The sequence below is a fragment of the Oryx dammah genome, unplaced genomic scaffold (assembly GCF_014754425.2).
Source record: "Oryx dammah isolate SB20612 unplaced genomic scaffold, SCBI_Odam_1.1 HiC_scaffold_11229, whole genome shotgun sequence".
NCBI classification, from domain to species: Eukaryota; Metazoa; Chordata; class Mammalia; order Artiodactyla; family Bovidae; genus Oryx; species Oryx dammah.
The window spans coordinates 4,864,882-4,878,181 of record NW_024080622.1 but is presented as its reverse complement, the minus strand read 5'-3'; positions in this window follow the sequence as shown (position 1 = coordinate 4,878,181).

Below are 13,300 nucleotides of genomic sequence, written 5' to 3'. Positions count from 1 at the left end.
CTGATGTGAGCTGCTTCCAAGGCTTCAATATAGATGTCCAAAATCTGAAAGAAACCTACAAGTGTGCATGATGCAAAATTAATGGGATAGAGTCGTATAAGATTAGTCAGGTGCTACAATGGGGGAGGATGTGACGCAATGACAGCTCCTAAAAAGGACTTTCAATATTACTCAAGTGCAATAGGGATCCATCAATTTAGTTCAGTCACATGGGGTCACAATTCTTCGGTGTTCAGCTTTCTTTATAGTCCAACTCTCATATCCATACATGACTACAAGAAAAACAATAGCTTTGACTAGATGGACCTTTGTTGGCAAAGTAATGTCTCTGCCTTTGAATATGCTGTCTAAGTTGGTCATAGCTTTTCTCCCAAGTAGCAAGCATCTTTTAATTTCATGGCTGCAGTGATTTTGGAGCCCAAGAAAATAAACTCTGTCACTGGTTCCATTGTTTTCCCATCTATTTGTCATGAAGTGATCAGACCATGATCATAATTTTTTCAATGTTGAGCTTTAAGCCAGCTTTTTCACTCTCCTCTTTCACTTTCATCAAGAGGCTCTTCAATTCCTCTTCACTTTCTGACATAAGTATGGTGTCATCTGCACATCTGATGTTATTGATATTTTTCCCAGAAATCTTGATTCCAGCTTGTGCTTCATCCAGCTTGGCATTTCTCATGATGTACTCCGCATATAAGTTAAATATGGGGATCCATATAATTATGAAGATCTATGGCAACCCACTCCAGTGTTCTTGCCTGGAGAATCCCAGGGATGGGGGAGCCTGGTGGGCTGCCGTCTTTGGGGTCGCACAGAGTCAGACACGACTGAAGCGACTTAGCAGCAGCAGCAGCAGCATAGAAGGCCATTATTCAAGATCATGATATAAAGTCATTTATATTGACTTCTGTACTTCTTTTCTACTTCTAATGGATCCATTCTTAGTTCAGTTCAGTTCAGTCGCTCAGTTGTGTCCGATTCTTTGCGACCCCATGAATCGCAGCAGGCCAGGCCTTCCTGTCCATCACCAACTCCCGGAGTTCACTCAGACTCGCGTCCATCGAGTCAGTGATGCCATCCAGCCATCTCATCCTCTGTCGTCCCCTTCTTCTCCTGCCCCTAATCCCTTCCAGCATCAGAGTCTTTTCCAATGAGTCAACTCTTCGCATGAGGTGGCCAAAGTACTGGAGTTTCAGCTTTAGCATCATTCCTTCCAAAGAAATCCCAGGGTTGATCTCCTTCAGAATGGACTGGTTGGATCTCCTTGCAATCCAAGGAACTCTCAAGAGTCTTCTCCAACACCACAGTTCGAAAGCACTCAGCCTTCTTCACAGTCCAACTCTCACATCCATACATGACTACTGGAAAAACCATAGCCTTGACTAGATGGACCTTAGTCGGCAAAGTAATGTCTCTGCTTTTGAATATATTATCTAGGTTGGTCATAACTTTTCTTCCAAGGTGTAAGCATCTTTTAATTTCATGGCTGCAATCACCATCTGCAGTGATTTTGGAGCCCCAAAAATAAAGTCTGGCACTGTTTCCACTGTTTCCCCATCTATTCCCCATGGAGTGATGGGACCAGATGCCATGATCTTTGTTTTCAGAATGTTGAGCTTTAAGCTCACTTTTTCACTCTCCTCTTTCACTTTCATCAAGAGGCTTTTTAGTTCCTCTTCACTTTCTGCCATAAGGGTGGTGTCATCTGCATATCTGAAGTTAATAGAAGTGAAAAAGTGAAATTATTGCCAGTTGAATAAACAACATAAACTCCATGAGTCTGCTCTTGGTCTCATATGTGAATACCTTGCCTAAATAAGAACACTACTATTTCATCATAACTGCTAAGTCCCTAGGACTAAAAGGATTGCAAATTTCACACTAGCCCTGCTGAGTTTTCAGAGGTTTATCAAATTATCACAGTAATTTTTGAGACGTTCAGTCAGTCAGTCATTTTTCCTACAAAATATCACCACACAGCAGGGAGCAAGGTGAAGGAGCCACCATAGGTTTTTTGGGGTTCTATGTGTCCTTTGAAAGCAATTATCACCTTGACATGGCCCTGTTCTCTACCTCCTGAAACAGGCTGCTTCTAAGCCTTTAATATAAAGTGCAGGAGTATGTCAATGGGATCCAGGAAGGCAGTGTAAATGAGTGAAACAGATATACTGAGCACTGAGGTAAAATTCAAATCATGTACCCTATTAAAAGAAATCAGCAACTACTTAGTTACAGTGTATTGTTGCATTGTATATCCATGTTTAAAAAAAAATCTTCCATATTCTAAAAATAAGTTCAAAAATCTGATAAACTAATTGAAAATTTTATAAATCATATATAGGTCAACTCTAAAACAAATAAAGGAATCTGTAGGCTTGCAGCTTGAATCTGACCTGTCAGTAACAAGACTGTTAATTCTCCCTTTAGGTAATTTTGAAAGCTCACACCAATTTGAGAATGAAAAAGTTGGTTTAAAATTCAACATTCAAAAAATGAAGATCATGGCAACCAGTCCCATCACTTCATGGCAAATAGATGAGGAAATAATGGAAATAGTGACAGACTTTATTTTGGAGGGCACCAAAATCACTGCAGATGGTGACTGCAGCCATGAAACTAAAAGATGCTTGCTCCTTAGAAGAAAAGCTATGACAAACCTAGACAGCATATTAAAAAGCAGAGATATTACTTTGCCCACAAAGTTTCGTCTAGTGGAAGCTATGGTTTTGCAAGTAGTCATGTATGGATGTGAGAGTTGGGCCAATAAAAAAGGTTGAACACTGAAGAATTGATGGTTTTGAGCTATGGTGTTCGAGAAGATTCTTGAGAGTCCCTTGGACTGCCAGGAGATTAAACCAGTCAATCCTAAAGGGAATCAGTCCCAAATATTCATTTAAGGAATGATGCTGAAGCTGAAATTCCAATACTTTCGCCACCTGGTGCAAAGAACTGATTCCTTAGGGAAGACCCTGATGCTGGGAAAGATTGAAGGCAGGAGGAGAAGGGGATGACAGAGGATGAGATGGTTGAATGGCATCACCTACTCAATAGACATGAGTTTGAGCAAGCTCCAGGAGATGGTGATGGACAGGGAAGCCTGGAGTGCTGCAGTCCATGGGGTTACAAAGAGGCGGACAGACTGAGTGACTGAACAAAAACTGCAATACATAAAGCAAATACTAAGAGACAAAAAAGGAAAAATTGAAGGTTTCTCTGGTGGCTCAGTGGTAAAGAACCTGCCTCCCAATGCAGGAGATGCAGATTTCATCCCTGGTCTAGGAAGATCCCACATGCTGGGGAGCAGCTAAGGTCATATGCCACAACTACTGAGTCTATGCTCTAGGGCCCCGAAGTGTAACTTCTGAAGCCCGTGTGCCTAGAGCATGTGCTCCACAACAAAACATAACACCACAATGAGAAGCCTGCACATAGAAACTAGAGAGTAGTCCTCACTCTCCAGAACTAGAAAAAGCCCATGCAGCAACAAAGACCCAGCACAGCCAAAAATGAATGAATGAATTAAATTATAAAAAAGGAAAAGTTGACAATAATACAATAAGAGTAGGAAATTTTAACTCCCTACTTACAAAAATAGACAAAGAAATATCAATAAGGCAACAGTAATCTTAAATGACACAGTACTCAACATAATAAAGGCCATGAATGACAAATCCACAGCTAACATCATACTCAACAATGAAAAAGTGAAAGCCTTTCCTCTACAGTCTGGAACAAGACAAGGATGTCCACTCACACCACTTCTAGTTATAGTATTAGAAGTCCTAGCCACAGCAATCATACAAGTAATATGAAAACTGCATACAAGTTGTAAGAGAAAAAGGAAAAATATCACTGTTTGCAAATGACATGACACTTGCTATAGAAAACTGTAAAGTCTCCACCCCAAAACTATTAGAACTAACAAGTGAATTCAACAGTTTAAGTATACAAGATTAATAGACAGAAATCTGTTGCTTTTCTATATACTAATTATGAACTATCAGAAAGAGAAAGCCAGAAAACAATCCCATTTAAAATCACACCAAAAAGAATAAAATACCTAGGAATGAACTTGACCAAGGAGGTGAAAGACCTATACTCTGAAAACTACAAAAGACTGATGAAGGAAATTTAAGGTGATACAAGTAAATGGAAAGATAGCCAATTCTCTTGGATTGGGAAAATTAATATTGTTAAAGTGACCATATTACCCAAAGCATTCTATAGATTTAGTGAAATCCTTATCAAAATACCAATGACACTTTTCACAGGACTAGAATAAATAATCCTACAATTCATATGGAACCACAAAAGAACCCAAACTACCAAATTAATCTTCAGTTTAGTTCAGTTCAGTCGCTCAGTCGTGTCCGACTCTTTTTGCAGCCCCATGAATCGCAGCACGCCAGGCCTCCCTGTCCATCACCAACTCCCGGAATTCACTCAGACTCACATCCATTGAGTCCATGATGCCATCCAGCCATCTCATCCTCTGTCATCCCCTTCTCCTCCTGCCCCCAATCCCTCCCAGCATCAGAGTCTTTTCCAATGAGTCAACTCTTCGCATGAGGTGGCCAAAGTACTGGAGCTTCAGCTTTAGCATCATTCCTTCCAAAGAAATCCCAGGGTTGATCTCCTTCAGAATGGACTGGTTGGGAAAAAAAAAAACAAAGCTGGAGGTATTACTCTGTTAGACTTCAGACTATTCTACAAAGTTACAGTAATTAGAGCAGCATGGTACTTGCACAAAACCCACCACATAAGTAAATGGAACAAAACAGAGAGCCCAGAAACAAACCTTCACACCTATGGTCAATTAATCTATGACAAAAGAGGCAAAAATATAAAAGGGAGAAAACACAGTCTCTTCAATAAATGATGCTGGGAAAACTGGACAACAGCATATAAAACATGAGATTAAGACATTTCCTCACATCATATACAAAGCTGGACTCAAAATGAATTAAAGACCATAAAATTCCTTAAAGAGAAAACAAGCTTTACACTGACAACATAATGCAGCAATATTTTTTTTTAATCTGTCTCCAAAAAAAAAAGAAACAAAAGCAAAAATAAACAACTGGGACCTAATTAAAAGCTTTTGCACAGCAACAAAACAATTGACAAAAGAAAAGTCACCCTATGGTACTGGAGAAAATATTTACAAGTGAAATTACCAATAAGTGATTAATATCCAAAATATATATTAATGAACAGTTCATACAATTCAGTATCCAATAAAAAAAAAAAAAAAAAACAAGCAAAACGTGAGCAGAATACCTAAGTAGACATTTTTCCAAAGCAATACATGCAGATGGCTAACACACACATGAAAAGATGCTCAATATCACTAATTCAGTTCAGTTCAGTTCAGTCGCTCAGTCATGTCTGACTCTTTGAGACCCCATGGACTATTAGAGAAATGTAAATCAAAACAACTAGATATCACCTCAAGCCTTTCAGAAGGCTTATCATTAAAAACTCTACAAATAACAATATTGGAAAGAATGTAGAGAGATGTTGTTGGGAATGTAAATTGGTGCAGTCACTATGGAAAAAATATGGAAATTCCTTATAAAACTAAAAATAGAACTACCATGTGATTCAGAAATTTCACTTGAGTATATATTCAGCAAAAGTAAAAATATTAATTTGAAAAGATACACACTCCAATGTTCATCATAATATTATTTACAATAGCAAAGACATGGAAACAACACAATTGTCCACCAATAGATGATTGGATTAATATCTCACATATGTATATATCTCTGTGTGTGTGTGTGTGTGTTTTGTGTGTCTATACACACACACTGGAATATTATTTGGCTATAAAATGAATGAAATAGTGCCATTTTCAGCAAAGTGGATAGACCTTGAGAATGTTACACTTAATGAAAAAAGTCAGAGAAAGACAAATACTGTATGAAATCACTTATATGTATGATGTAAAAAGTAATACAAATGAATTTATATAGCAAAACCGAAACAGACTCACAGATATAGAAAACGAACTAGAGATTATTTGTGGAAAGAGGGGAGGGGAGAAGGGCAAACTAGGGGTAGGGGATTAAGAGATATAAACTACTATGTACAAAATAAATAAGCAGAAAGGTTATATTGTAGAGCACAGGGAATTATGTGAAAATGGAAATCTTAGTTGCTCAGTTGTGTCTGGCTTTTGCAACCCAATGGACTATAGCCCACCTGTCTCCTCTGTCCATGGACTTCTCCAAGCAAGAGTACTGGAGGCATTTCTTCTCCAGGGGATCTTTCTGACCTAAGTATCAAATCCTTAGTCTCCTTTATTACAAGCAGATTCTTTACTGTCGATCTGCAGAACACCATGGTTAGGCACTGTCAATTTAAATTTTTTTTCACATATTGTTTTTTCTGATACATAAAAAGCAGTATATTTGGGAGCAAATGTTTTTATTGTTTTGTTCTAAGACATTATGTTGTAAGTGGTAGAAAATCAGTAAGAAAAAAGAAACAAGGAAGTGAAAAATGTATATGAGGCATCCATGCAGAGCACTCAGCTGGGGTTGGTGGCTGTATTTTTCAATCTATTGATCCAGCATTTATGGTTTGGTATGTGTTGCTTAGTTATAATTGTATACTTTGTGAATTTAACATGAAACCAACTGACTAAACAAGTTGTTCTCCACCAGTCTATAAAGAGGTTTATGCCATTAGAATTAAAATTTCTAATTAAGAACGCTTGTTAGACTTCTTTGAAAAATGTACTGTTATCATTAAAGGTCCACATGAAGATTGGACCAGGAGGTCCAGGAGATTTAATACAATTTAACTCTTCTTCATTGCAAAAGCAAACATAAATACTGCAAGAATAAAAGAATGGCTAACCAGCAGGTAAAGATAGTTCTCACTAATTCGGTATCACTAAATTACTCAGTGATAAAAAGCAAATGTCAGTGAGATATAGCTTGGTTTGTGATACCTCTGATGGAATATTTCTTCATATTTTACAGAAGAGAGAAAATGTGCAAAAATACTTCCTCTCACCAAATTTCATCATGATGATCTATCATCATCTCTATTTCCCCAGTCGGTAAAAGCCTATGCAATGTAAACTAAACTCTGGAAATGCTAATGACACAACAAACTGACGGATGGCTACTAAGAACAAGGTCAATTGGTAATATGGGCTAGAGTTTTAAAGCTGAAAAAAGGGAAGCAGTTTGGAGTTATTAGTATGAAATAAGACTAGAGTATCAAAGGGCTTCCCTGATAGCTAAGAATCCACCTGCAATGCAGAAGACTCTGGTTCGGTTTGATTCCTGGGTCGGGAAGATACGCTGGAGAAGGGATAGGCTACCCACTACAGTATTCTTGGGCTTCCCTTGTGGCTTAGCTGGTAAAGAATATGACTGCAATGCGCGAGACCTGGGTTTGATCCCTGGATTGGGAAGATTCCCTGGAGAAGGGAAAGGCTACCCACTCCAGTATTCTGGGCTGGAGAATTCCATGGACTGTATAGTCTATGTAGTCGCAAAGAGTTGGACATGACTGAGAGACTTTCACTTTCTCTTTTTCAGCGTATCAAAAAAACCCTGAGATCAACTTTTCAAAAAATGTTTAGCATTTCAGGCAGCTTTCTTTCTTTCTTTTTTTTAAAGCTGAAATGCCCTGGGAAAGTAAGAATTTACAAACTTAAACACACTTCAGAATCATCTGAAGAACTTGCTAAAACACAGATTTCTGGACACCACCCCAAGAGTTTTTTACTCAATAAGCTTGAGGTGGGGCCTAAGAATTTGTATGTTATACAAATTCACAGGTGATATTGACTCTACTGGTTCAGGAACCACACTTTAGACTTAAAGGAACTAGGAATGCAAAAGAGTAGTGATTTCATCCAAGTTAGGGTCTCAACATGTTGGAGAAAAGAGGAAACTAGTTGATGTGTGATAAGCTCAGTACAAAAATCTTGGACTGGGGAAAGCCACTGTGGTGGATACACAAAATAAAATAGTTTCTGGAAAGAAAATTTAGTTTAAAAAAGGCACTTAACTGCTGCCAGAGGAAAATAAAATTATAAGATCTGGGACTCAGCAATAGAGTTCTCACTAGAAGATGCCTAGAAATAAATAATTAATATTCCCTTGGGAAATAGTGAAAGTTAGCCAACATATCTAAGAATAAACCTGAAAATATACAGTAAAAACCTGATCATTGTGTATACTTATTTCCTTGTGGAACAGTGAAAGTCACCACTGAGGAGCATTTTGTTTCAGATAACTAGAAAGACACCAGAAGATGAACATCATAGGGCTTCCCTGGTGGTTCAATAGCGTAGAGTCTGCCAGTGCAGAAAAGATCCAGGAAGATGTCACATGCTATAGAGCAACTTGGCCTGTGTGTCATAACTATTGAGCTTGTGCTTTAGAGCCCACAAGCCACAACTACTGAGCTCACATGTTGCAACTACTAAAGCCCAAGCTCAGCCACAAGATAAGCCACTGCAATGAGAAGCCCACATACCACAACTAGAGAAAAGTCCTTGCAGAAATGAAGATCCAGCACAGTCAAAAATAAATAAATTTTTTAAAAGAAACCTCACAGCACCATCCCAAACCAGGTAATTGATTATAATTTAATAATTGCAAAGTTAGCAGGAAAGAAAGACACAGAGGGACAGAGAATACAATTTAAAAATGGGTAGAGGAATCACACAGGAAAAAGAAATATAACATCTAATTTGTAAAGGAAGAACTGTTAGCTCTTGCAGATGATGTGATATGACACATAGAAAATTTTTAAGATGGACATGAATTGGTACAGCCACTATGGAAAACAGTATGGCAGTGATTCAAAAAATTGAATAAAACTACCATTTACTCCAGCAATTCTAATTCTGTGAAATCATTTTGTCAAAGAGATATGACAGGTTCATCTTCATGTTTATTATAGCACTATTGAAAGTAGCCAAGACATGGAAACAATCTAAGCCTCCATTGATAAATGGATAGTGAAAATGGATAGAAGAAAAACATATAATACTATGCAACCATTAAAAAGAGGGAAATCCTGTCATTTGCAACAATATGGATGAACTTTGAGGGCATTGTGCTAATTAAAATGTCAGACAGGAAAAATAAATACTGCATTATCTAATTTGTTTGAGTAATCTAAGATAATAAAAATCATAGAAACAGAGGTTAAGTTTTTGGTTACCAGAGGTGGGGAGTGGGGATGGAGAAATGTTGAATGTAATCAGAAGGTTAGTTCAGTCAGTTCAGTCACTCAGTCGTGTCCGACTCTGTGACCACATGGACTGCAGCATGCCAGGCTTCCCTATCCATCACCAATTCCCGGAGTTAACTCAAATTTATGTCCATTGAGTCAGTGATGCCATCCAACCATCTCATTCTCTGTCGTCCCCTTCTCCTCCCACCTTCAATCTTTCCCAGCAGTGTTTTCCAAGGAGTCAGTTCTTTGCATCAGGTGGCCAAAGCATTGGAGTTTCAGCTTCAACATCACTCTTTCCAATGAACACCCAGGACTGATTTTCTTTAAGATGGACTGGTTTGATCTACTTGCAGTCCAAGGGATTCTCAAGAGTCTCCTCCAGCATCACAGTTCAAAAACATCAATTCTTTAGTGCTCAGCTTTCTTTATAGTCCAACTCTCACATCCATACATGACTACTGGAAAAACCATAGCTTTGACTAGATGGATCTTTGTTTGCAAAGTAACGTCTCTGCCTTTTAATATGCTGTCTAGGTTGGTCATAGCTTTTCTTCCAAGGAGCAAGGGTCTTTTAACTTCATGGCTGCAGTCACCATCTGCAGTGATTTTGGAGCCCCAAAAATAACGTCTGTCACTGTTTTGATTGTTTCCCTATCTATTTGCCATGAAGTGATGGGACTGGATGCCATGATCTTAGTTTTCTGAATGCTGAGCTTTAAGCCAACTTTTTCACTCTCTTCTTTCACTTTCACCAAGAGGCTCTTTAATTTTTCTTCACTTTCTGCCATAAGGGCGATGTCATCTGCATATCTGAGATTATTGATATTTCTCCCAGAAATCTTGACTACACCTTGTGTTTCATCCAGTCCAACATGCTCATGATGTACTCTGCATATAAGTTAAATAAGCAAGGTGACAATATAGCCTTGATGTACTCCTTTCCCGATTTGGAACCAGTCTCTTGGTTCATGTCCAGTTTTAACTGCTGCTTCTTGACCTGCATACAGATTTCTCAGGAGGCAGGTAAAGTGGTCTGGTATTCCCATCTCTCTTTTTTTAAATTTTATTTTACTTTACAATTTTGTATTGGTTTTGCCATACATTGACATGAATCCACCACGGGTGTACCTGCGTTCCCAAACGTGAACCCCCCTCCCACCCCACTCCCCACAACATCTCTCTGGGTCATCCCCATGTACCAGCCCCAAACATGCCGTATCCTGCATCGGACATAGACTGGCAATTCGATTCTTACATGATATTATACATGTTTCAATGCCATTCTCCCAAATCATCTCACCCTCTCCCTCTCCCTCTGAGTCCAAAAGTCCGCTATACACATCTGTGTCTTTTTTGCTGTCCTACATACAGGGTCATCATTGCCATCTTTCTAAATTCCATATATATGTGTTAGTATACAGTATTGGTATTTTTCTTTCTGGTTTACTTCACTCTGTATAATCGGCTCCAGTTTCATCCATCTCATCAGAACTGATTCAAATGCATTCTTTTTAATGGCTGAGTAATACTCCATTGTGTATATGTACCACAGCTTTCTTATCCATTCATCTGCTGATGGACATCTAGGTTGTTTCCATGTCCTGGCTATTATAAACAGTGCTGCGGTGAACATTGGGGTACATGTGTCTCTTTCAATTCTGGTTTCCTCAGTGGGTATGCCCAGCAATGGGATTGCTGGGTCATAAGGCAGTTCTATTTGCAATTTTTTCCCATCTCTTTAAGAATTTTCCACAGTACATACTTCCAATTATAAGAAAAATAAATTCTGGACATGTAATGTACAATATGATGACTATGCTCATACTGTACTGTATATTTGAAAGTTGCTAAGAGTAAATCTTAGAAATTCTCTTACAAGAAAAACGCTGTGACTATATGAGGTGATAGATGTTGACTAAACTTGTTATGTAATCATTTTGCAATGCATAAGTGAAAGTGAAGTCGCTCAGTCATGTCCAACTCTTTGCGACACCATGAACTATAGCCAACCAGGCTTCTCCATCCATGGGATCTTCCAGACAAGAGTACTGAAGTGGGTTGCCATTTCATTCTCCAGGGGATCTTCCCGACCCAGGGATCAAACTTGTTTCCTGCATTTTGGGCAGACGCTTTACCCTCTGAGTCACCAGGGAAGCCCAATCCAACCATTGTGTTGGACATACACCTTAAACTTATGCAGTTATGTCCATTATATCTCACTAAAACTAGAAAAATAATTGTAAAATGATACATTCTGGGTCTAATTTTAACTTTGAAAATTCCTAGCTATGTGAAGCTTATTCAAATATTTTATTCCAAGCCTTTGTTTGCTTATCTGAAGAACCTGAAGATAAAATACAAATAAGCAAACCTTTTGGCAACTCTTTGCAAATGTTAATTGCTAATGTTATTATAAACTCATATGAGAGCAAAGTGTTTATTGATGATATTATATATAAATATATATTATATTTATAATATAAATATTATATAATATTTAATATCAATAAATTTTATTTAATGTATAAATATAATATATATTTATATGATGTATATAAATATTATATAAATATTTATATATTATACAAATATTGAAGATATTATATAAACTGGAAAAGAAAACAAAGATCCTACTACAATGAAAGACATGGAAAGGGGGAAGAAAGGAAGTGGGGGAGGGAGGAAAGTACTCAACAGAAGGAAGCTAATGTGAAATTGTTGATAAACAGAGGCTAGGCTAGGCAGAGTAGAATTTCTGGCTCTCACTAACATTTAAACTATGAGTCTAAAGACTTTGTGTCTCTGTTGCTCATATAATTTCAGCATTCTTTTATTTGTGAGATTAAAAACATTTGAAACCCTGACAGGGCCCCTGCCAAAACTGTCTCCAGTTGGAAAGATGAACTAGGGAATTACACATATAGATGTCTTCTTTCTAAGGAGTGTATGTAACATGGTTCTTTGATTTGGAGAGGGATGATGCCAAAAATAAAAGAGCCAGGACTTCCCTCATGGTCCAGGGGTTATGAATATGCCTCCCAATGAAGGTGACATAGGTTTGATCCTACAAGCTATGGGGCAACTAAGCCTATGCACCACAACTACTGAGCCTCTGTGCTGCAAACTACAGAGCCCACACACTATGGAACCTGCACACCACAACTGGAGAGAAGCCCACATGCCATAACGAAAAATCCCACAGCAAGGATACAGTGTGCTGAAATTAAGAACAGAGGCATCCAAAAATTAAAAAAAAAAAAAAAGAAAGAAAGAAAGGAAAAGCCAAAGAGCCCTCCATGTGATTTTCACCAACTTGGCTTCTGCCACATTTTACTGAAGCAATCATTAAGGTTACCTAAACTTAGAAGGCTATTTTGACACTTTTTTCCAGTGGTGGCTATGTCAAAAGTATGTACAAAATAGGTGCCTAAATGTGTGGTAGTGGCAGTTGCAGCAACAGCAAGAGAGGGTCACACAGCTTTGGAAGGCACCAAAATGTTTAGAAAAAGGCAACTGTTCCTTTAGTTCACCACGTTTTATTTTGAGACAGTCAAGATCCTGGGCTTCTGTTTCCATGTGCATTCAATAATGGCCATATCTGGGAAAATGGCAGTATGTAATATTATATATGAGATAGGTAGTGATATATTACAGCCTGGAATGTTCAGTGCTGATAAATAAAGAGTGGTACATGAAGGCAAAGTTGGAAGCTATCTGGTAGCAGTGGATATTGGAAATTATGGTATTTTATTCATGTCATCTCATCTGTTCAGCTAGTGAAGGTAGATCATCTTATTTTAGGCTAGAAAAGCTAAAATGAATGAAAGACTGTCAGATACTAAGCCAGGAGCTAGCCCAGTTATCTGCCTTCCAGCTGTAGAATGAGTAAGAAATTGATTCAGCCAAGTAGCCAAATAGGCACCCAAGGCAATTCATTGGTATGCTCTGAAAAACCACTGCATTGGCATATTAACATGCTCTATAGATTTGTTAGTGAGGATGAGCAAAACAAAAACACCAAATGATACAGTCAGGGAGAGGAGAACCAAAAGAGAACATGTATAGAAGATTTTAGAGAAGTATTGGG